The sequence below is a fragment of the Phyllobates terribilis genome, unplaced genomic scaffold, assembly GCF_046119375.1.
Source record: "Phyllobates terribilis strain yellow unplaced genomic scaffold, ASM4611937v1 Scaffold_5__5_contigs__length_657084704, whole genome shotgun sequence".
Taxonomy (NCBI): Eukaryota; Metazoa; Chordata; class Amphibia; order Anura; family Dendrobatidae; genus Phyllobates; species Phyllobates terribilis.
The window spans coordinates 652,387,506-652,407,443 of NW_027362765.1; the positions used below are offsets into that span (position 1 = coordinate 652,387,506).

Consider the following 19,938-nt stretch of genomic DNA (forward strand, 5'->3'; position numbering starts at 1 on the left):
TCAATTCTTTCTGATTTTAGAAACTGCATTAAAGAAGGGGTGCACCGGTCCTGGAGATACTGCAATACCAGGTCAATGCGTGGAGTGGACAGAGCAAGCTCTTTTTCCATCTCCCTGTTCTAAAAATCCATTTAATATATGGTCCCCAGATAGGGGACGTATCAGATATTAAACTGATAAGAACAGATACTACACTTGATCTTAGCCAAAAGGCCGAGAAGCGATAACCAGAATTGGTTTCAAACTACGGAGCCACCCAAGGATCCTGAAAAGTCCATTTGTGGAGATGAGCTCCTGGACTCCCGTTAAGAAGACATGTTGTCAACCTCTAGATCCCTTACATGCCTGCACTTTTCGGCTTGCTGCTGCTGCAATCCACGCGTTTTAGATCTGCATAACTCCACCTCTTTAAACACAGCACCTTCACCCCCTGCTGTTCCCACCCGCCTCAACACCGTTGGAAGGGAGGAGAACCAATTAAGGCGGGGGGTGGGGTGGAACGAGCAGCTGTCTACCCTTAGCAGGAGGGCTCCTGATTACATACCTCTCCTGCTGCTGCTGCTGCTGGCTGTCCAGCAGCAGACTGAAGGTGGCTGCTGCTGTGCACAGGTATATAAAGGCTCAGAGCCTATTATGACACGCGCAGCCAGCGTTCCATTGCCACATTCCATCTACTGCAGGCAGGATACCTGGCTGGCTGAATGTCGCTGAGAAGCTCACAGAGACCGCCATAAGCAACAGTTTAACAGAATGCCACAGACTAATCAACCAAACTTTTTGGGTTGGGTTCTCTTTTATAGTCTGCAGGCATTAAATGAAAGAAGTCAGTGTTCCAGCAGAAGGAGACAACGTTTCAGAAAAGGCATTGTAGCAAACCAAAAAAGAAATTTTAAGCGCAGCAGAGTAACCAGCGCACATACCTGTTAGCTCAGGTGAGTTTAAAAGGCTGCTGTTGATAACAAGGGCATTTGCTAAATAGATGGTGTGTGTGCAACAATATACTGAAAGGTCAATTATATTGTGCAGCTTATCTCACCACCTGTAGTTATTTAGGTGAAAGCTCCAAAATGCTTGCCTAATATGTCTGTTTATCCAAAAGGAAGTAAAAAGGGAGAGCTAGAAAGATAGCATTGCATCACATTACATGGCAATGCAATGCACAGTTGCTGAAGTTGAACCAAAATGAGCTTGTAATCTGGCTTCTGCAACTTTGAACATGAAAAATCCAATGAGGAGAAGAAAAGCAAAGCCAAAGAGTCCATCCCAAAATCCGACAAACAAGCAAAATGAACAAAAAACATTGAATTCAATTCTTTCTGATTTTAGAAACTGCATTAAAGAAGGGGTGCACCGGTCCTGGAGATACTGCAATACCAGGTCAATGCGTGGAGTGGACAGAGCAAGCTCTTTTTCCATCTCCCTGTTCTAAAAATCCATTTAATATATGGTCCCCAGATAGGGGACGTATCAGATATTAAACTGATAAGAACAGATACTACACTTGATCTTAGCCAAAAGGCCGAGAAGCGATAACCAGAATTGGTTTCAAACTACGGAGCCACCCAAGGATCCTGAAAAGTCCATTTGTGGAGATGAGCTCCTGGACTCCCGTTAAGAAGACATGTTGTCAACCTCTAGATCCCTTACATGCCTGCACTTTTCGGCTTGCTGCTGCTGCAATCCACGCGTTTTAGATCTGCATAACTCCACCTCTTTAAACACAGCACCTTCACCCCCTGCTGTTCCCACCCGCCTCAACACCGTTGGAAACGAGGAGAACCAATTAAGGTGGGGGGTGGGGTGGAACGAGCAGCTGTCTACCCTTAGCAGGAGGGCTCCTGATTACATACCTCTCCTGCTGCTGCTGCTGCTGGCTGTCCAGCAGCAGACTGAAGGTGGCTGCTGCTGTGCACAGGTATATAAAGGCTCAGAGCCTATTATGACACGCGCAGCCAGCGTTCCATTGCCACATTCCATCTACTGCAGGCAGGATACCTGGCTGGCTGAATGTCGCTGAGAAGCTCACAGAGACCGCCATAAGCAACAGTTTAACAGAATGCCACAGACTAATCAACCAAACTTTTTGGGTTGGGTTCTCTTTTATAGTCTGCAGGCATTAAATGAAAGAAGTCAGTGTTCCAGCAGAAGGAGACAACGTTTCAGAAAAGGCATTGTAGCAAACCAAAAAAGAAATTTTAAGCGCAGCAGAGTAACCAGCGCACATACCTGTTAGCTCAGGTGAGTTTAAAAGGCTGCTGTTGATAACAAGGGCATTTGCTAAATAGATGGTGTGTGTGCAACAATATACTGAAAGGTCAATTATATTGTGCAGCTTATCTCACCACCTGTAGTTATTTAGGTGAAAGCTCCAAAATGCTTGCCTAATATGTCTGTTTATCCAAAAGGAAGTAAAAAGGGAGAGCTAGAAAGATAGCATTGCATCACATTACATGGCAATGCAATGCACAGTTGCTGAAGTTGAACCAAAATGAGCTTGTAATCTGGCTTCTGCAACTTTGAACATGAAAAATCCAATGAGGAGAAGAAAAGCAAAGCCAAAGAGTCCATCCCAAAATCCGACAAACAAGCAAAATGAACAAAAAACATTGAATTCAATTCTTTCTGAATTTAGAAACTGCATTAAAGAAGGGGTGCACCGGTCCTGGAGATACTGCAATACCAGGTCAATGCGTGGAGTGGACAGAGCAAGCTCTTTTTCCATCTCCCTGTTCTAAAAATCCATTTAATATATGGTCCCCAGATAGGGGACGTATCAGATATTAAACTGATAAGAACAGATCAGGTTTCAACATATTTTATTAAGTGCGTAAAAGATGGTCTACAATCAAAAACAACAACACAAACAATACATTATTAAAACACAGAATTCCACCCATAAAAACCCCATATACGATTGGCATCCCTTCTCCCAATACATTTGACATCCCTCAAGTAATAAATATACATCTGGCTAAAAGCAATTTTAAGACAATCCTTCACAGAAATAGCATCACGTTTAAAAAGTAAAATATTGCGTGCCTTCCAAAGGGCGTCTTTAAAACAGTTAATCATACACCAACATATACAATACTGTTGAGGGGTCGGACATTTAAAAAGGCCATATAAAACATATTCATGGTTAAAATCTCTTAAACCGCAAGTCCATTTTAAAAGAATCCCAACTTTGTGCCAAAGTTCCTGTGCAAATGGGCAATTCCACATAAGGTGCAAGGTGGTTTCGTCATAAACACATGAGTCTCTGGGGCATTTTGCTCTGGCCACCAGGCCTCTCCTGTGTTGAAACTCTCTGGTGGGGAGGCACTGGTGGACCACCATCCATGCGATATCCTTATGTCCATTTGCTAAGAATTTCCCGAAGACATTCTTCCAAACTTGCTTCGATCTCTCTTCTGAGAAATTTACTATGGGGGTCACATCTTCATTCCTCCTCAGAAAAGATAAAAGCTTCTTGCGGTCTTTAAAAATGTCCATATTAAAATCACCAAGGCTATAAAATCGAACAGTCTTTTCTAAGATTGCTTGGTGTTTGGGGGGGCATAGTAAAACAGGGGAATTCAACGACAACTTAAACCATCTTTTAAAAATCATCCCACAAGTATATTTTAAAAAATAACTTAGCGCACTATTACCATTAAAATGTTTGAAACAAAAGCAGAAATAATTTAAATACAAATAAATATGTAAGTCGGGGACATCCCTTCCGCCGTTCATTTTACTCTTCCTCATTATTTCTCGCCTTAATTTTTCCATTTTGGAGTTCCATAAAAACATAAAGATCATCCTAGTCATTTTTTTAATTAAAACATCAGAGGGGGGGTACACCATAGCTATATACAGTATGAGGGGTAACAACACTGATTTTATAATTAAAATTTTCCCCTCCATTGTTAGGGACCTCAAACCCCAAAATGATATTTTCTTTGACATTTTTTCTATGACATTCTCCCAGCTTTGAGTTCCCACATTCTCCTCGTTAAAAACAACTCCAAGAATTTTTACATTGTCTCGTTTTATAGTGAGCTGCGGGAGTTGGGCGGTGTCCCAGGATCCCAAAGTCAGACATTCAGATTTATTTAAATTAAGTTTCAAACCGGATGCCTGGGAAAAAAAATCAATGCGCAACACCGCCCTCCGGAGGGAAGCAGGGTCCACGCACACAACCGTCACGTCATCCATGTAGCCAAAGACTCTCACATCACTGCCACCTCCGCCAGGAACAGGAACCCCTCTAATCACTTTGTCTTTTCTTATTGCGCTCAGCAGGGGCTCCATGGCGCAGATGAACAGGATGGGCGACAAGGGGCATCCCTGCTTCACTCCGGACTCAAGGGGAACTCCATCTGTTAAAAAGCCATTAAGAGAAATTTGACTAAAACAATTTTTATATAAAATCTTAATACAATTTAAAAGCATATTAGGGATACCCATTCTTTTTAAAACTCTAAAAAGAAATCTATGAGAGACTCTATCGAAAGCTTTTTCAAAATCTAGGGCTAAAAGGGCTACATTTTGACCCCGGTCTCTGGAATACCAAATTACATCCCTTAATACGTTTAAAACCTCTGAAATACTTCTGCCTGGTACACTACAAACCTGCTCAGGCTGGATTAGTTTGGCAATGACATTCCTGAGCCGGTTTGCAACCACCTTAGCAAGTACCTTGTAATCAACGTTTAGGAGAGTTATGGGTCTCCAATTCGCTAGAGCACTGCGATCACCTTTTTTATATATCAAAGACACCACTCCTCTCCTCCACGAAATGGCAACTGTTCAGAAATAAAAACTTCTTTAAAAAGCATAAAAAGGTCCTCTTTTAAAATGTCCCAAAAAGTAAGATAAAACTCTACAGGTAGTCCATCACACCCAGGTGCTTTGCCCTTAGAGAAACTTTTAAAAACATAAAATAATTCCTCTAAAACAATATTGCGTTCTAAAAACTCCTGGTCTGTAAAATTTAACTTAAAATCGAGATCATTAAGAGCATCAGATAAAAAGGACTCATCTATACACTTTTTACTAAAAAGATGCTTATAAAAGTTAAAAGTAGCATTCAACATTCCCTGCATAGATGTTTCACCCTCTAGATTTGTGATCACTTCTCTTTTATCCATGACTTTTTTGAAGAAGAAGCGAGAGCACTTCTCCCCCTCCTCCAAGTGCTGCACTCTAGAGTTAAAAATAATCTCTTTCCCCTTTGTGTCTATGCAGTTCTGGATTTCAGTTTTTAGGCTAGCAATATCATCTCCCACCTCCACCCCTAGCTCTTTGAATTTAAAAAGTGTTTGTAGTTTGGTGTTAAGATCACTAAAACATCTTTTTTTCTCTCTAGCTTTACGTCTCCCTGCTTTTATAAAAAACATTCTGACTTTTTTTTTCAAATTTTCCCACCAGGTTACCATAGGGGCATCAGAAGGTTTTTGTCGCCGCCAGGCTTGATAGGCTTTACCAAAGTCTTGTCGAATCAGAGGGTCCTCCAGCAGGTAAGTACTTAGACGCCAGAGGCCCCTGTTGACCCTCTGTTCATCCCGGTATTCTAGGTGCACCTCCAAGCCCTTATGGTCAGAAAATATATTTGATATTAAAACACATTTTACAGGGTTAAAATCATCTGATAGGAAAATAAAATCGATCCTGGAGGACACCCCTCTTCCGGACCACGTATAACCAGGGTCCGTCGGCAGGAGTGACCTCCACGCATCGCATAATTTAAAATCAGTTATAAAATCTTTCAATAGATGACATGACTTATCCAATTTGCGTAAAGAGTCATCCCCCGCTCGTTGTTCACTAGCACAAAGACAATTAAAATCACCCCCTACGATCAGGGGAGATGACCCAGTACAGTACAATGGCAATATCCCAAATAAATTAATTCTCTCTTGCTTATCAGGGGGAGCATAAATATTCATTACACGTAGGGTAAAACCATTAAATTTAAAATGCACTAAAACCACTCTGCCTGGTACTATTTCTGTGACAGCATTTACAGTAATATTTCTCCCACGACAGAGGAAGCCCACCCCCGCTGACTTGTTGTCATTGGAGCCAGACCAGATGGAGGGCCCCAGTCTCCAATCTGTCTTGATGTCATTATAATTTAGTGCATGTTGTATCCCGCATTCCTGTAATAAACAAATGTCAAAGTCAGCGGTTTCTAAATACTTGAATAGAGCAGCCCTACGAACTGGGCTCTTTAATGACATCACATTCAGTGAGACAAGTCTTAATGTCGGCATTCATAGGTCAGGGTGGTGGATCTTCCATGAGGACACCTGACTCAAAGCCCTGTATGTCAAATTGCTCCAGGACATCCGGGCTAGAGGACCCAAACGACTCGATATTCTGTGAGCCGGCGGTTGCCCCCTCGTAGGTCACGGTTCCCAGCCACATTCCAGGACATGCTGGGGCTTCGACATTCCGTCTCTTTTTCGGGGCAGACTCCACCAGGTCACTGGTGCAGTCCTCCTCTTCCTCCACCTCCTCCAGCGGGAGAGACTGGTCCATCAGGATAAGATCACCAACACCGATTCCCTGATGTTCGCCACCTAGAAGCAAAGCCCCCTCATCTGGCTGGCTAATCGCCCTGGAAGATCCTGAGGCCATCGCTGCGTGGTCCCCTGTAGCCAACCGCACAGGGGCACCACCCTCCAGCCCAACAGGATCGGTATCGGGAACCATCGACACGGAGGATACCCTCCCAGAAGGAGGACCCCTCCGCTCCGGTCCATGCGAGGTCCGCCCATCGTTAAGGGACTTCGATGCAGGGGCCGCCCCAGAGGGGCCTCCGGCTCCCTGCTCCATCCCAGCCTTCTCGCCCTTCGAACCGCCCTCCGACGCCGGCCCGCCAGTGAAGACCGGCGGGCGCATCGGCTCAGCTGCAGAAGATGCAGCTTCTGCGTAGGTCCTGGTCCTGGTCCTGTTGGGGCATCCTCGGAACATGTGCCCCGCCTCACCACAAAGATTGCATTTCCTCCCAGCGGGACAGTCCTTCATTAAATGTCCGTAACAGCTGCAATTATTGCAGCGGTCTACTTTCCTGCCCGTGCAGGACGTTTGGGTATGACCCATTTGTCCACAGTTCCTGCAACATACCGGCATTCCAGGGTAAAATAAGTAGCCTCTGCTCTTACCGATCACAAATGTTGAGGGAGGGTGTAGCATTCCTCCCACTCCGCTTGGGTCCCTCTTTAGACGGGCCATGTACCTCCTCTTGCCGCACCAGAAGCCTACCGCGTTCTTCACAGTGCCCAGGTATCTCAGATCGTCACAATAACGGATAAGGTAGGTCGAGATGTCTGCAGCTTCCACAAAGGGGTTCGGGAAATGCACCACGATAGGGATCTCGTCATAGGCATACAAGAGACAAAAGGTTAGTCCATCCAATTCATCCAAGTAGTTTTTCTCATTTACCTTTTGTACGAGTTGGTGACAGCATCCCTGGCTCTTGAAGGTGATGGTGTAAGTCCCCTTGTACTCATTGTCCTGGAAGCAGAATATGTCTTCCCGCCGAAACTCCAGAACTCCAAGCAGAATCCTATGGCAGATGTAATACAAATTCTTCTCCGTCCTCGATCCTGCTCCAACTTCAATCCTCACGGTGTTCCGCATCCGGGCATCACCCGATGAATATGTGAGCGTTGCCGGCATCCTTCACTCAGGAACGTACCGACTCTTCTCTCTGAAAGGCGCAAGCCTTCATGGGATCCCTTCCCGTTGCTCCCGGACTAATCCTTCCTCCCAATAGCAGCAGGGGGGTTAAGTCCCTCCGAAAAGGAACGATCCCCCCAGGCCGAGAGAAAGGGTACCAAGAGCACCTCACAGGCAAGACCACACAGGTAAACCTGATAGATCGTGCCAAAAGGCCGAGAAGCGATAACCAGAATTGGTTTCAAACTACGGAGCCACCCAAGGATCCTGAAAAGTCCATTTGTGGAGATGAGCTCCTGGACTCCCGTTAAGAAGACATGTTGTCAACCTCTAGATCCCTTACATGCCTGCACTTTTCGGCTTGCTGCTGCTGCAATCCACGCGTTTTAGATCTGCATAACTCCACCTCTTTAAACACAGCACCTTCACCCCCTGCTGTTCCCACCCGCCTCAACACCGTTGGAAGGGAGGAGAACCAATTAAGGCGGGGGGTGGGGTGGAACGAGCAGCTGTCTACCCTTAGCAGGAGGGCTCCTGATTACATACCTCTCCTGCTGCTGCTGCTGCTGGCTGTCCAGCAGCAGACTGAAGGTGGCTGCTGCTGTGCACAGGTATATAAAGGCTCAGAGCCTATTATGACACGCGCAGCCAGCGTTCCATTGCCACATTCCATCTACTGCAGGCAGGATACCTGGCTGGCTGAATGTCGCTGAGAAGCTCACAGAGACCGCCATAAGCAACAGTTTAACAGAATGCCACAGACTAATCAACCAAACTTTTTGGGTTGGGTTCTCTTTTATAGTCTGCAGGCATTAAATGAAAGAAGTCAGTATTCCAGCAGAAGGCGACAACGTTTCAGAAAAGGCATTGTAGCAAACCAAAAAAGAAATTTTAAGCGCAGCAGAGTAACCAGCGCACATACCTGTTAGCTCAGGTGAGTTTAAAAGGCTGCTGTTGATAACAAGGGCATTTGCTAAATAGATGGTGTGTGTGCAACAATATACTGAAAGGTCAATTATATTGTGCAGCTTATCTCACCACCTGTAGTTATTTAGGTGAAAGCTCCAAAATGCTTGCCTAATATGTCTGTTTATCCAAAAGGAAGTAAAAAGGGAGAGCTAGAAAGATAGCATTGCATCACATTACATGGCAATGCAATGCACAGTTGCTGAAGTTGAACCAAAATGAGCTTGTAATCTGGCTTCTGCAACTTTGAACATGAAAAATCCAATGTGGAGAAGAAAAGCAAAGCCAAAGAGTCCATCCCAAAATCCGACAAACAAGCAAAATGAACAAAAAACATTGAATTCAATTCTTTCTGATTTTAGAAACTGCATTAAAGAAGGGGTGCACCGGTCCTGGAGATACTGCAATACCAGGTCAATGCGTGGAGTGGACAGAGCAAGCTCTTTTTCCATCTCCCTGTTCTAAAAATCCATTTAATATATGGTCCCCAGATAGGGGACGTATCAGATATTAAACTGATAAGAACAAATACTACACTTGATCTTAGCCAAAAGGCCGAGAAGCGATAACCAGAATTGGTTTCAAACTACGGAGCCACCCAAGGATCCTGAAAAGTCCATTTGTGGAGATGAGCTCCTGGACTCCCGTTAAGAAGACATGTTGTCAACCTCTAGATCCCTTACATGCCTGCACTTTTCGGCTTGCTGCTGCTGCAATCCACGCGTTTTAGATCTGCATAACTCCACCTCTTTAAACACAGCACCTTCACCCCCTGCTGTTCCCACCCGCCTCAACACCGTTGGAAGGGAGGAGAACCAATTAAGGCGGGGGGTGGGGTGGAACGAGCAGCTGTCTACCCTTAGCAGGAGGGCTCCTGATTACATACCTCTCCTGCTGCTGCTGCTGATGGCTGTCCAGCAGCAGACTGAAGGTGGCTGCTGCTGTGCACAGGTATATAAAGGCTCAGAGCCTATTATGACACGCGCAGCCAGCGTTCCATTGCCACATTCCATCTACTGCAGGCAGGATACCTGGCTGGCTGAATGTCGCTGAGAAGCTCACAGAGACCGCCATAAGCAACAGTTTAACAGAATGCCACAGACTAATCAACCAAACTTTTTGGGTTGGGTTCTCTTTTATAGTCTGCAGGCATTAAATGAAAGAAGTCAGTGTTCCAGCAGAAGGAGACAACGTTTCAGAAAAGGCATTGTAGCAAACCAAAAAAGAAATTTTAAGCGCAGCAGAGTAACCAGCACACATACCTGTTAGCTCAGGTGAGTTTAAAAGGCTGCTGTTGATAACAAGGGCATTTGCTAAATAGATGGTGTGTGTGCAACAATATACTGAAAGGTCAATTATATTGTGCAGCTTATCTCACCACCTGTAGTTATTTAGGTGAAAGCTCCAAAATGCTTGCCTAATATGTCTGTTTATCCAAAAGGAAGTAAAAAGGGAGAGCTAGAAAGATAGCATTGCATCACATTACATGGCAATGCAATGCACAGTTGCTGAAGTTGAACCAAAATGAGCTTGTAATCTGGCTTCTGCAACTTTGAACATGAAAAATCCAATGAGGAGAAGAAAAGCAAAGCCAAAGAGTCCATCCCAAAATCCGACAAACAAGCAAAATGAACAAAAAACATTGAATTCAATTCTTTCTGATTTTAGAAACTGCATTAAAGAAGGGGTGCACCGGTCCTGGAGATACTGCAATACCAGGTCAATGCGTGGAGTGGACAGAGCAAGCTCTTTTTCCATCTCCCTGTTCTAAAAATCCATTTAATATATGGTCCCCAGATAGGGGACGTATCAGATATTAAACTGATAAGAACAGATACTACACTTGATCTTAGCCAAAAGGCCGAGAAGCGATAACCAGAATTGGTTTCAAACTACGGAGCCACCCAAGGATCCTGAAAAGTCCATTTGTGGAGATGAGCTCCTGGACTCCCGTTAAGAAGACATGTTGTCAACCTCTAGATCCCTTACATGCCTGCACTTTTCGGCTTGCTGCTGCTGCAATCCACGCGTTTTAGATCTGCATAACTCCACCTCTTTAAACACAGCACCTTCACCCCCTGCTGTTCCCACCCGCCTCAACACCGTTGGAAGGGAGGAGAACCAATTAAGGCGGGGGGTGGGGTGGAACGAGCAGCTGTCTACCCTTAGCAGGAGGGCTCCTGATTACATACCTCCCCTGCTGCTGCTGCTGCTGGCTGTCCAGCAGCAGACTGAAGGTGGCTGCTGCTGTGCACAGGTATATAAAGGCTCAGAGCCTATTATGACACGCGCAGCCAGCGTTCCATTGCCACATTCCATCTACTGCAGGCAGGATACCTGGCTGGCTGAATGTCACTGAGAAGCTCACAGAGACCGCCATAAGCAACAGTTTAACAGAATGCCACAGACTAATCAACCAAACTTTTTGGGTTGGGTTCTCTTTTATAGTCTGCAGGCATTAAATGAAAGAAGTCAGTGTTCCAGCAGAAGGAGACAACGTTTCAGAAAAGGCATTGTAGCAAACCAAAAAAGAAATTTTAAGCGCAGCAGAGTAACCAGCGCACATACCTGTTAGCTCAGGTGAGTTTAAAAGGCTGCTGTTGATAACAAGGGCATTTGCTAAATAGATGGTGTGTGTGCAACAATATACTGAAAGGTCAATTATATTGTGCAGCTTATCTCACCACCTGTAGTTATTTAGGTGAAAGCTCCAAAATGCTTGCCTAATATGTCTGTTTATCCAAAAGGAAGTAAAAAGGGAGAGCTAGAAAGATAGCATTGCATCACATTACATGGCAATGCAATGCACAGTTGCTGAAGTTGAACCAAAATGAGCTTGTAATCTGGCTTCTGCAACTTTGAACATGAAAAATCCAATGAGGAGAAGAAAAGCAAAGCCAAAGAGTCCATCCCAAAATCCGACAAACAAGCAAAATGAACAAAAAACATTGAATTCAATTCTTTCTGATTTTAGAAACTGCATTAAAGAAGGGGTGCACCGGTCCTGGAGATACTGCAATACCAGGTCAATGCGTGGAGTGGACAGAGCAAGCTCTTTTTCCATCTCCCTGTTCTAAAAATCCATTTAATATATGGTCCCCAGATAGGGGACGTATCAGATATTAAACTGATAAGAACAGATACTACACTTGATCTTAGCCAAAAGGCCGAGAAGCGATAACCAGAATTGGTTTCAAACTACGGAGCCACCCAAGGATCCTGAAAAGTCCATTTGTGGAGATGAGCTCCTGGACTCCCGTTAAGAAGACATGTTGTCAACCTCTAGATCCCTTACATGCCTGCACTTTTCGGCTTGCTGCTGCTGCAATCCACGCGTTTTAGATCTGCATAACTCCACCTCTTTAAACACAGCACCTTCACCCCCTGCTGTTCCCACCCGCCTCAACACCGTTGGAAGGGAGGAGAACCAATTAAGGCGGGGGGTGGGGTGGAACGAGCAGCTGTCTACCCTTAGCAGGAGGGCTCCTGATTACATACCTCTCCTGCTGCTGCTGCTGCTGGCTGTCCAGCAGCAGACTGAAGGTGGCTGCTGCTGTGCACAGGTATATAAAGGCTCAGAGCCTATTATGACACGCGCAGCCAGCGTTCCATTGCCACATTCCATCTACTGCAGGCAGGATACCTGGCTGGCTGAATGTCGCTGAGAAGCTCACAGAGACCGCCATAAGCAACAGTTTAACAGAATGCCACAGACTAATCAACCAAACTTTTTGGGTTGGGTTCTCTTTTATAGTCTGCAGGCATTAAATGAAAGAAGTCAGTGTTCCAGCAGAAGGAGACAACGTTTCAGAAAAGGCATTGTAGCAAACCAAAAAAGAAATTTTAAGCGCAGCAGAGTAACCAGCGCACATACCTGTTAGCTCAGGTGAGTTTAAAAGGCTGCTGTTGATAACAAGGGCATTTGCTAAATAGATGGTGTGTGTGCAACAATATACTGAAAGGTCAATTATATTGTGCAGCTTATCTCACCACCTGTAGTTATTTAGGTGAAAGCTCCAAAATGCTTGCCTAATATGTCTGTTTATCCAAAAGGAAGTAAAAAGGGAGAGCTAGAAAGATAGCATTGCATCACATTACATGGCAATGCAATGCACAGTTGCTGAAGTTGAACCAAAATGAGCTTGTAATCTGGCTTCTGCAACTTTGAACATGAAAAATCCAATGAGGAGAAGAAAAGCAAAGCCAAAGAGTCCATCCCAAAATCCGACAAACAAGCAAAATGAACAAAAAACATTGAATTCAATTCTTTCTGATTTTAGAAACTGCATTAAAGAAGGGGTGCACCGGTCCTGGAGATACTGCAATACCAGGTCAATGCGTGGAGTGGACAGAGCAAGCTCTTTTTCCATCTCCCTGTTCTAAAAATCCATTTAATATATGGTCCCCAGATAGGGGACGTATCAGATATTAAACTGATAAGAACAGATACTACACTTGATCTTAGCCAAAAGGCCGAGAAGCGATAACCAGAATTGGTTTCAAACTACGGAGCCACCCAAGGATCCTGAAAAGTCCATTTGTGGAGATGAGCTCCTGGACTCCCGTTAAGAAGACATGTTGTCAACCTCTAGATCCCTTACATGCCTGCACTTTTCGGCTTGCTGCTGCTGCAATCCACGCGTTTTAGATCTGCATAACTCCACCTCTTTAAACACAGCACCTTCACCCCCTGCTGTTCCCACCCGCCTCAACACCGTTGGAAGGGAGGAGAACCAATTAAGGCGGGGGGTGGGGTGGAACGAGCAGCTGTCTACCCTTAGCAGGAGGGCTCCTGATTACATACCTCTCCTGCTGCTGCTGCTGCTGGCTGTCCAGCAGCAGACTGAAGGTGGCTGCTGCTGTGCACAGGTATATAAAGGCTCAGAGCCTATTATGACACGCGCAGCCAGCGTTCCATTGCCACATTCCATCTACTGCAGGCAGGATACCTGGCTGGCTGAATGTCGCTGAGAAGCTCACAGAGACCGCCATAAGCAACAGTTTAACAGAATGCCACAGACTAATCAACCAAACTTTTTGGGTTGGGTTCTCTTTTATAGTCTGCAGGCATTAAATGAAAGAAGTCAGTGTTCCAGCAGAAGGAGACAACGTTTCAGAAAAGGCATTGTAGCAAACCAAAAAAGAAATTTTAAGCGCAGCAGAGTAACCAGCGCACATACCTGTTAGCTCAGGTGAGTTTAAAAGGCTGCTGTTGATAACAAGGGCATTTGCTAAATAGATGGTGTGTGTGCAACAATATACTGAAAGGTCAATTATATTGTGCAGCTTATCTCACCACCTGTAGTTATTTAGGTGAAAGCTCCAAAATGCTTGCCTAATATGTCTGTTTATCCAAAAGGAAGTAAAAAGGGAGAGCTAGAAAGATAGCATTGCATCACATTACATGGCAATGCAATGCACAGTTGCTGAAGTTGAACCAAAATGAGCTTGTAATCTGGCTTCTGCAACTTTGAACATGAAAAATCCAATGAGGAGAAGAAAAGCAAAGCCAAAGAGTCCATCCCAAAATCCGACAAACAAGCAAAATGAACAAAAAACATTGAATTCAATTCTTTCTGATTTTAGAAACTGCATTAAAGAAGGGGTGCACCGGTCCTGGAGATACTGCAATACCAGGTCAATGCGTGGAGTGGACAGAGCAAGCTCTTTTTCCATCTCCCTGTTCTAAAAATCCATTTAATATATGGTCCCCAGATAGGGGACGTATCAGATATTAAACTGATAAGAACAGATACTACACTTGATCTTAGCCAAAAGGCCGAGAAGCGATAACCAGAATTGGTTTCAAACTACGGAGCCACCCAAGGATCCTGAAAAGTCCATTTGTGGAGATGAGCTCCTGGACTCCCGTTAAGAAGACATGTTGTCAACCTCTAGATCCCTTACATGCCTGCACTTTTCGGCTTGCTGCTGCTGCAATCCACGCGTTTTAGATCTGCATAACTCCACCTCTTTAAACACAGCACCTTCACCCCCTGCTGTTCCCACCCGCCTCAACACCGTTGGAAGGGAGGAGAACCAATTAAGGCGGGGGGTGGGGTGGAACGAGCAGCTGTCTACCCTTAGCAGGAGGGCTCCTGATTACATACCTCTCCTGCTGCTGCTGCTGCTGGCTGTCCAGCAGCAGACTGAAGGTGGCTGCTGCTGTGCACAGGTATATAAAGGCTCAGAGCCTATTATGACACGCGCAGCCAGCGTTCCATTGCCACATTCCATCTACTGCAGGCAGGATACCTGGCTGGCTGAATGTCGCTGAGAAGCTCACAGAGACCGCCATAAGCAACAGTTTAACAGAATGCCACAGACTAATCAACCAAACTTTTTGGGTTGGGTTCTCTTTTATAGTCTGCAGGCATTAAATGAAAGAAGTCAGTGTTCCAGCAGAAGGAGACAACGTTTCAGAAAAGGCATTGTAGCAAACCAAAAAAGAAATTTTAAGCGCAGCAGAGTAACCAGCGCACATACCTGTTAGCTCAGGTGAGTTTAAAAGGCTGCTGTTGATAACAAGGGCATTTGCTAAATAGATGGTGTGTGTGCAACAATATACTGAAAGGTCAATTATATTGTGCAGCTTATCTCACCACCTGTAGTTATTTAGGTGAAAGCTCCAAAATGCTTGCCTAATATGTCTGTTTATCCAAAAGGAAGTAAAAAGGGAGAGCTAGAAAGATAGCATTGCATCACATTACATGGCAATGCAATGCACAGTTGCTGAAGTTGAACCAAAATGAGCTTGTAATCTGGCTTCTGCAACTTTGAACATGAAAAATCCAATGAGGAGAAGAAAAGCAAAGCCAAAGAGTCCATCCCAAAATCCGACAAACAAGCAAAATGAACAAAAAACATTGAATTCAATTCTTTCTGATTTTAGAAACTGCATTAAAGAAGGGGTGCACCGGTCCTGGAGATACTGCAATACCAGGTCAATGCGTGGAGTGGACAGAGCAAGCTCTTTTTCCATCTCCCTGTTCTAAAAATCCATTTAATATATGGTCCCCAGATAGGGGACGTATCAGATATTAAACTGATAAGAACAGATACTACACTTGATCTTAGCCAAAAGGCCGAGAAGCGATAACCAGAATTGGTTTCAAACTACGGAGCCACCCAAGGATCCTGAAAAGTCCATTTGTGGAGATGAGCTCCTGGACTCCCGTTAAGAAGACATGTTGTCAACCTCTAGATCCCTTACATGCCTGCACTTTTCGGCTTGCTGCTGCTGCAATCCACGCGTTTTAGATCTGCATAACTCCACCTCTTTAAACACAGCACCTTCACCCCCTGCTGTTCCCACCCGCCTCAACACCGTTGGAAGGGAGGAGAACCAATTAAGGCGGGGGGTGGGGTGGAACGAGCAGCTGTCTACCCTTAGCAGGAGGGCTCCTGATTACATACCTCTCCTGCTGCTGCTGCTGCTGGCTGTCCAGCAGCAGACTGAAGGTGGCTGCTGCTGTGCACAGGTATATAAAGGCTCAGAGCCTATTATGACACGCGCAGCCAGCGTTCCATTGCCACATTCCATCTACTGCAGGCAGGATACCTGGCTGGCTGAATGTCGCTGAGAAGCTCACAGAGACCGCCATAAGCAACAGTTTAACAGAATGCCACAGACTAATCAACCAAACTTTTTGGGTTGGGTTCTCTTTTATAGTCTGCAGGCATTAAATGAAAGAAGTCAGTGTTCCAGCAGAAGGAGACAACGTTTCAGAAAAGGCATTGTAGCAAACCAAAAAAGAAATTTTAAGCGCAGCAGAGTAACCAGCGCACATACCTGTTAGCTCAGGTGAGTTTAAAAGGCTGCTGTTGATAACAAGGGCATTTGCTAAATAGATGGTGTGTGTGCAACAATATACTGAAAGGTCAATTATATTGTGCAGCTTATCTCACCACCTGTAGTTATTTAGGTGAAAGCTCCAAAATGCTTGCCTAATATGTCTGTTTATCCAAAAGGAAGTAAAAAGGGAGAGCTAGAAAGATAGCATTGCATCACATTACATGGCAATGCAATGCACAGTTGCTGAAGTTGAACCAAAATGAGCTTGTAATCTGGCTTCTGCAACTTTGAACATGAAAAATCCAATGAGGAGAAGAAAAGCAAAGCCAAAGAGTCCATCCCAAAATCCGACAAACAAGCAAAATGAACAAAAAACATTGAATTCAATTCTTTCTGATTTTAGAAACTGCATTAAAGAAGGGGTGCACCGGTCCTGGAGATACTGCAATACCAGGTCAATGCGTGGAGTGGACAGAGCAAGCTCTTTTTCCATCTCCCTGTTCTAAAAATCCATTTAATATATGGTCCCCAGATAGGGGACGTATCAGATATTAAACTGATAAGAACAGATTTTTTTTTTAATTGAATGCGTCAGAAGACGCGACATAAATTAAATTTCCATATTTACATGGACAACAAAAATGTCGCCTACGTCCTCATCACTCGTATTCAACATTTTTTATAAGAAAATTTAATAATAATAATTATAAAACAAACATAACAATTCTTTACATCAGCAACAAAAAAACTTCCTACAAAAGCATCAACCCAAAACTTTCCTTCTTCCACGTTTTTTCCTCCAAGGGTAATCCTGCAAAATCCAGTCACTATCCAACAAACCTTTCAACAAAATCTTTTCATCTACTTCTCCTTCATCTTCTTCCACTACTTGTTTCTTTTCCACAATTTCCTCTTTTTCTTTAACTACATGCATCTCTTTCTTCTCCTCTCCAAACATACTTCTTTCCTTTCTTTCCTTCTGTCTGCGTATAACCATAACGTCTTTTCTTTCCAAATACTCCTTCTTCTTTACCACAAATTTTTCTTCTTCTTCCAATACTTGTCTCTCTTTCACTACTTGGATCTCTTTCTCCCCTTCAAAAAGTTCTTCTAAACTCTTCTTCTTTTTCTCCAGATAACAAAAACCAACTTTGCCGTTAATGACAATTCTCCCCATCACCAACTCTTCACCTTTCTTCATCCAAACTACGAATCTCCTTTTTCCGTTCCACACACCTTCTTTATTCAAATAGTCCTTCTGAAACTTTGCCAACAAACACTTCGACTTTAAATACTCCAAAACGTTCTTCATTTCTACAAACGGATCGTCCATATTCACCACCAAAGTCTTCGGTCTTTCCAAAAAGAGTGCTTTAACACCAACACCCAACATAAATTCTTCCTTCCAATTCTTCAGAAAACAAAAACATTTCTCTTCTGACTTCAAAGTCACGTCAAAAATCTTCCGATACTTGATCTCTTGCATGCACAGGATATCCTCCTTGTGCACCGAACCAAACTCCTCCAAGAATAACAAAATTTCTTTTTCTTCCAGCAAGTAATCCATCTTCATAAAGAAACGTAAACAGTTCCTCTTCAAAACGTCCATCTTCATCTCCATAGAACTGCCCCCCACAGCTATGTGTGGTGACACGGTGATCGCCTCTCGTTGCCCAGGGACTAATCCGACTCCCCAATAGCAGCAGGGGGGTGAAGCCCTGCCGTTAGACAAAGCGATCCCCCCAGGCCAAGGAGCCGGGTACCCTGAGCACCTACTAGCCAAGACCAAGGCAGCAAACGCTAGATCACTGCACCTGATCTCAGCCAAAAGGCCGAGAAGCGATAACCAGAATTGGTTTCAAACTACGGAGCCACCCAAGGATCCTGAAAAGTCCATTTGTGGAGATGAGCTCCTGGACTCCCGTTAAGAAGACATGTTGTCAACCTCTAGATCCCTTACATGCCTGCACTTTTCGGCTTGCTGCTGCTGCAATCCACGCGTTTTAGATCTGCATAACTCCACCTCTTTAAACACAGCACCTTCACCCCCTGCTGTTCCCACCCGCCTCAACACCGTTGGAAGGGAGGAGAACCAATTAAGGCGGGGGGTGGGGTGGAACGAGCAGCTGTCTACCCTTAGCAGGAGGGCTCCTGATTACATACCTCTCCTGCTGCTGCTGCTGCTGGCTGTCCAGCAGCAGACTGAAGGTGGCTGCTGCTGTGCACAGGTATATAAAGGCTCAGAGCCTATTATGACACGCGCAGCCAGCGTTCCATTGCCACATTCCATCTACTGCAGGCAGGATACCTGGCTGGCTGAATGTCGCTGAGAAGCTCACAGAGACCGCCATAAGCAACAGTTTAACAGAATGCCACAGACTAATCAACCAAACTTTTTGGGTTGGGTTCTCTTTTATAGTCTGCAGGCATTAAATGAAAGAAGTCAGTGTTCCAGCAGAAGGAGACAACGTTTCAGAAAAGGCATTGTAGCAAACCAAAAAAGAAATTTTAAGCGCAGCAGAGTAACCAGCGCACATACCTGTTAGCTCAGGTGAGTTTAAAAGGCTGCTGTTGATAACAAGGGCATTTGCTAAATAGATGGTGTGTGTGCAACAATATACTGAAAGGTCAATTATATTGTGCAGCTTATCTCACCACCTGTAGTTATTTAGGTGAAAGCTCCAAAATGCTTGCCTAATATGTCTGTTTATCCAAAAGGAAGTAAAAAGGGAGAGCTAGAAAGATAGCATTGCATCACATTACATGGCAATGCAATGCACAGTTGCTGAAGTTGAACCAAAATGAGCTTGTAATCTGGCTTCTGCAACTTTGAACATGAAAAATCCAATGAGGAGAAGAAAAGCAAAGCCAAAGAGTCCATCCCAAAATCCGACAAACAAGCAAAATGAACAAAAAACATTGAATTCAATTCTTTCTGATTTTAGAAACTGCATTAAAGAAGGGGTGCACCGGTCCTGGAGATACTGCAATACCAGGTCAATGCGTGGAGTGGACAGAGCAAGCTCTTTTTCCATCTCCCTGTTCTAAAAATCCATTTAATATATGGTCCCCAGATAGGGGACGTATCAGATATTAAACTGATAAGAACAGATTTTTTTTTTAATTGAATGCGTCAGAAGACGCGACATAAATTAAATTTCCATATTTACATGGACAACAAAAATGTCGCCTACGTCCTCATCACTCGTATTCAACATTTTTTATAAGAAAATTTAATAATAATAATTATAAAACAAACATAACAATTCTTTACATCAGCAACAAAAAAACTTCCTACAAAAGCATCAACCCAAAACTTTCCTTCTTCCACGTTTTTTCCTCCAAGGGTAATCCTGCAAAATCCAGTCACTATCCAACAAACCTTTCAACAAAATCTTTTCATCTACTTCTCCTTCATCTTCTTCCACTACTTGTTTCTTTTCCACAATTTCCTCTTTTTCTTTAACTACATGCATCTCTTTCTTCTCCTCTCCAAACATACTTCTTTC

The 19,938-nt window shown here is 44.2% G+C and overlaps 11 non-coding genes across 11 annotated transcripts; all 11 read right to left on the reverse strand.

Moving 5' to 3' along the window:
- Nucleotides 1-34: 34 nt before the first annotated feature.
- Nucleotides 35-225, reverse strand: LOC141274705 (U2 spliceosomal RNA). The gene has a single exon (XR_012322975.1). It is a non-coding gene; the product is annotated as a U2 spliceosomal RNA (small nuclear RNA).
- Nucleotides 226-1,340: 1,115 nt separating this feature from the next.
- LOC141274706 (U2 spliceosomal RNA) lies at nucleotides 1,341-1,531 on the reverse strand. The gene has a single exon (XR_012322976.1). It is a non-coding gene; the product is annotated as a U2 spliceosomal RNA (small nuclear RNA).
- Nucleotides 1,532-2,646: 1,115 nt separating this feature from the next.
- Nucleotides 2,647-2,836, reverse strand: LOC141150503 (U2 spliceosomal RNA). The gene has a single exon (XR_012246691.1). It is a non-coding gene; the product is annotated as a U2 spliceosomal RNA (small nuclear RNA).
- A 6,174-nt stretch (nucleotides 2,837-9,010) lies between these two features.
- Nucleotides 9,011-9,201, reverse strand: LOC141149787 (U2 spliceosomal RNA). The gene has a single exon (XR_012246072.1). It is a non-coding gene; the product is annotated as a U2 spliceosomal RNA (small nuclear RNA).
- Nucleotides 9,202-10,316: 1,115 nt separating this feature from the next.
- Nucleotides 10,317-10,507, reverse strand: LOC141274707 (U2 spliceosomal RNA). Its single transcript, XR_012322977.1, has one exon. It is a non-coding gene; the product is annotated as a U2 spliceosomal RNA (small nuclear RNA).
- A 1,115-nt stretch (nucleotides 10,508-11,622) lies between these two features.
- Nucleotides 11,623-11,813, reverse strand: LOC141274710 (U2 spliceosomal RNA). The gene has a single exon (XR_012322979.1). It is a non-coding gene; the product is annotated as a U2 spliceosomal RNA (small nuclear RNA).
- Nucleotides 11,814-12,928: 1,115 nt separating this feature from the next.
- LOC141274711 (U2 spliceosomal RNA) lies at nucleotides 12,929-13,119 on the reverse strand. Its single transcript, XR_012322980.1, has one exon. It is a non-coding gene; the product is annotated as a U2 spliceosomal RNA (small nuclear RNA).
- A 1,115-nt stretch (nucleotides 13,120-14,234) lies between these two features.
- LOC141274712 (U2 spliceosomal RNA) lies at nucleotides 14,235-14,425 on the reverse strand. The gene has a single exon (XR_012322981.1). It is a non-coding gene; the product is annotated as a U2 spliceosomal RNA (small nuclear RNA).
- Nucleotides 14,426-15,540: 1,115 nt separating this feature from the next.
- Nucleotides 15,541-15,731, reverse strand: LOC141274713 (U2 spliceosomal RNA). Its single transcript, XR_012322982.1, has one exon. It is a non-coding gene; the product is annotated as a U2 spliceosomal RNA (small nuclear RNA).
- A 1,115-nt stretch (nucleotides 15,732-16,846) lies between these two features.
- Nucleotides 16,847-17,040, reverse strand: LOC141150333 (U2 spliceosomal RNA). Its single transcript, XR_012246573.1, has one exon. It is a non-coding gene; the product is annotated as a U2 spliceosomal RNA (small nuclear RNA).
- Nucleotides 17,041-19,388: 2,348 nt separating this feature from the next.
- LOC141150334 (U2 spliceosomal RNA) lies at nucleotides 19,389-19,582 on the reverse strand. Its single transcript, XR_012246574.1, has one exon. It is a non-coding gene; the product is annotated as a U2 spliceosomal RNA (small nuclear RNA).
- Between the last annotated feature and the right edge of the window lie 356 nt (nucleotides 19,583-19,938).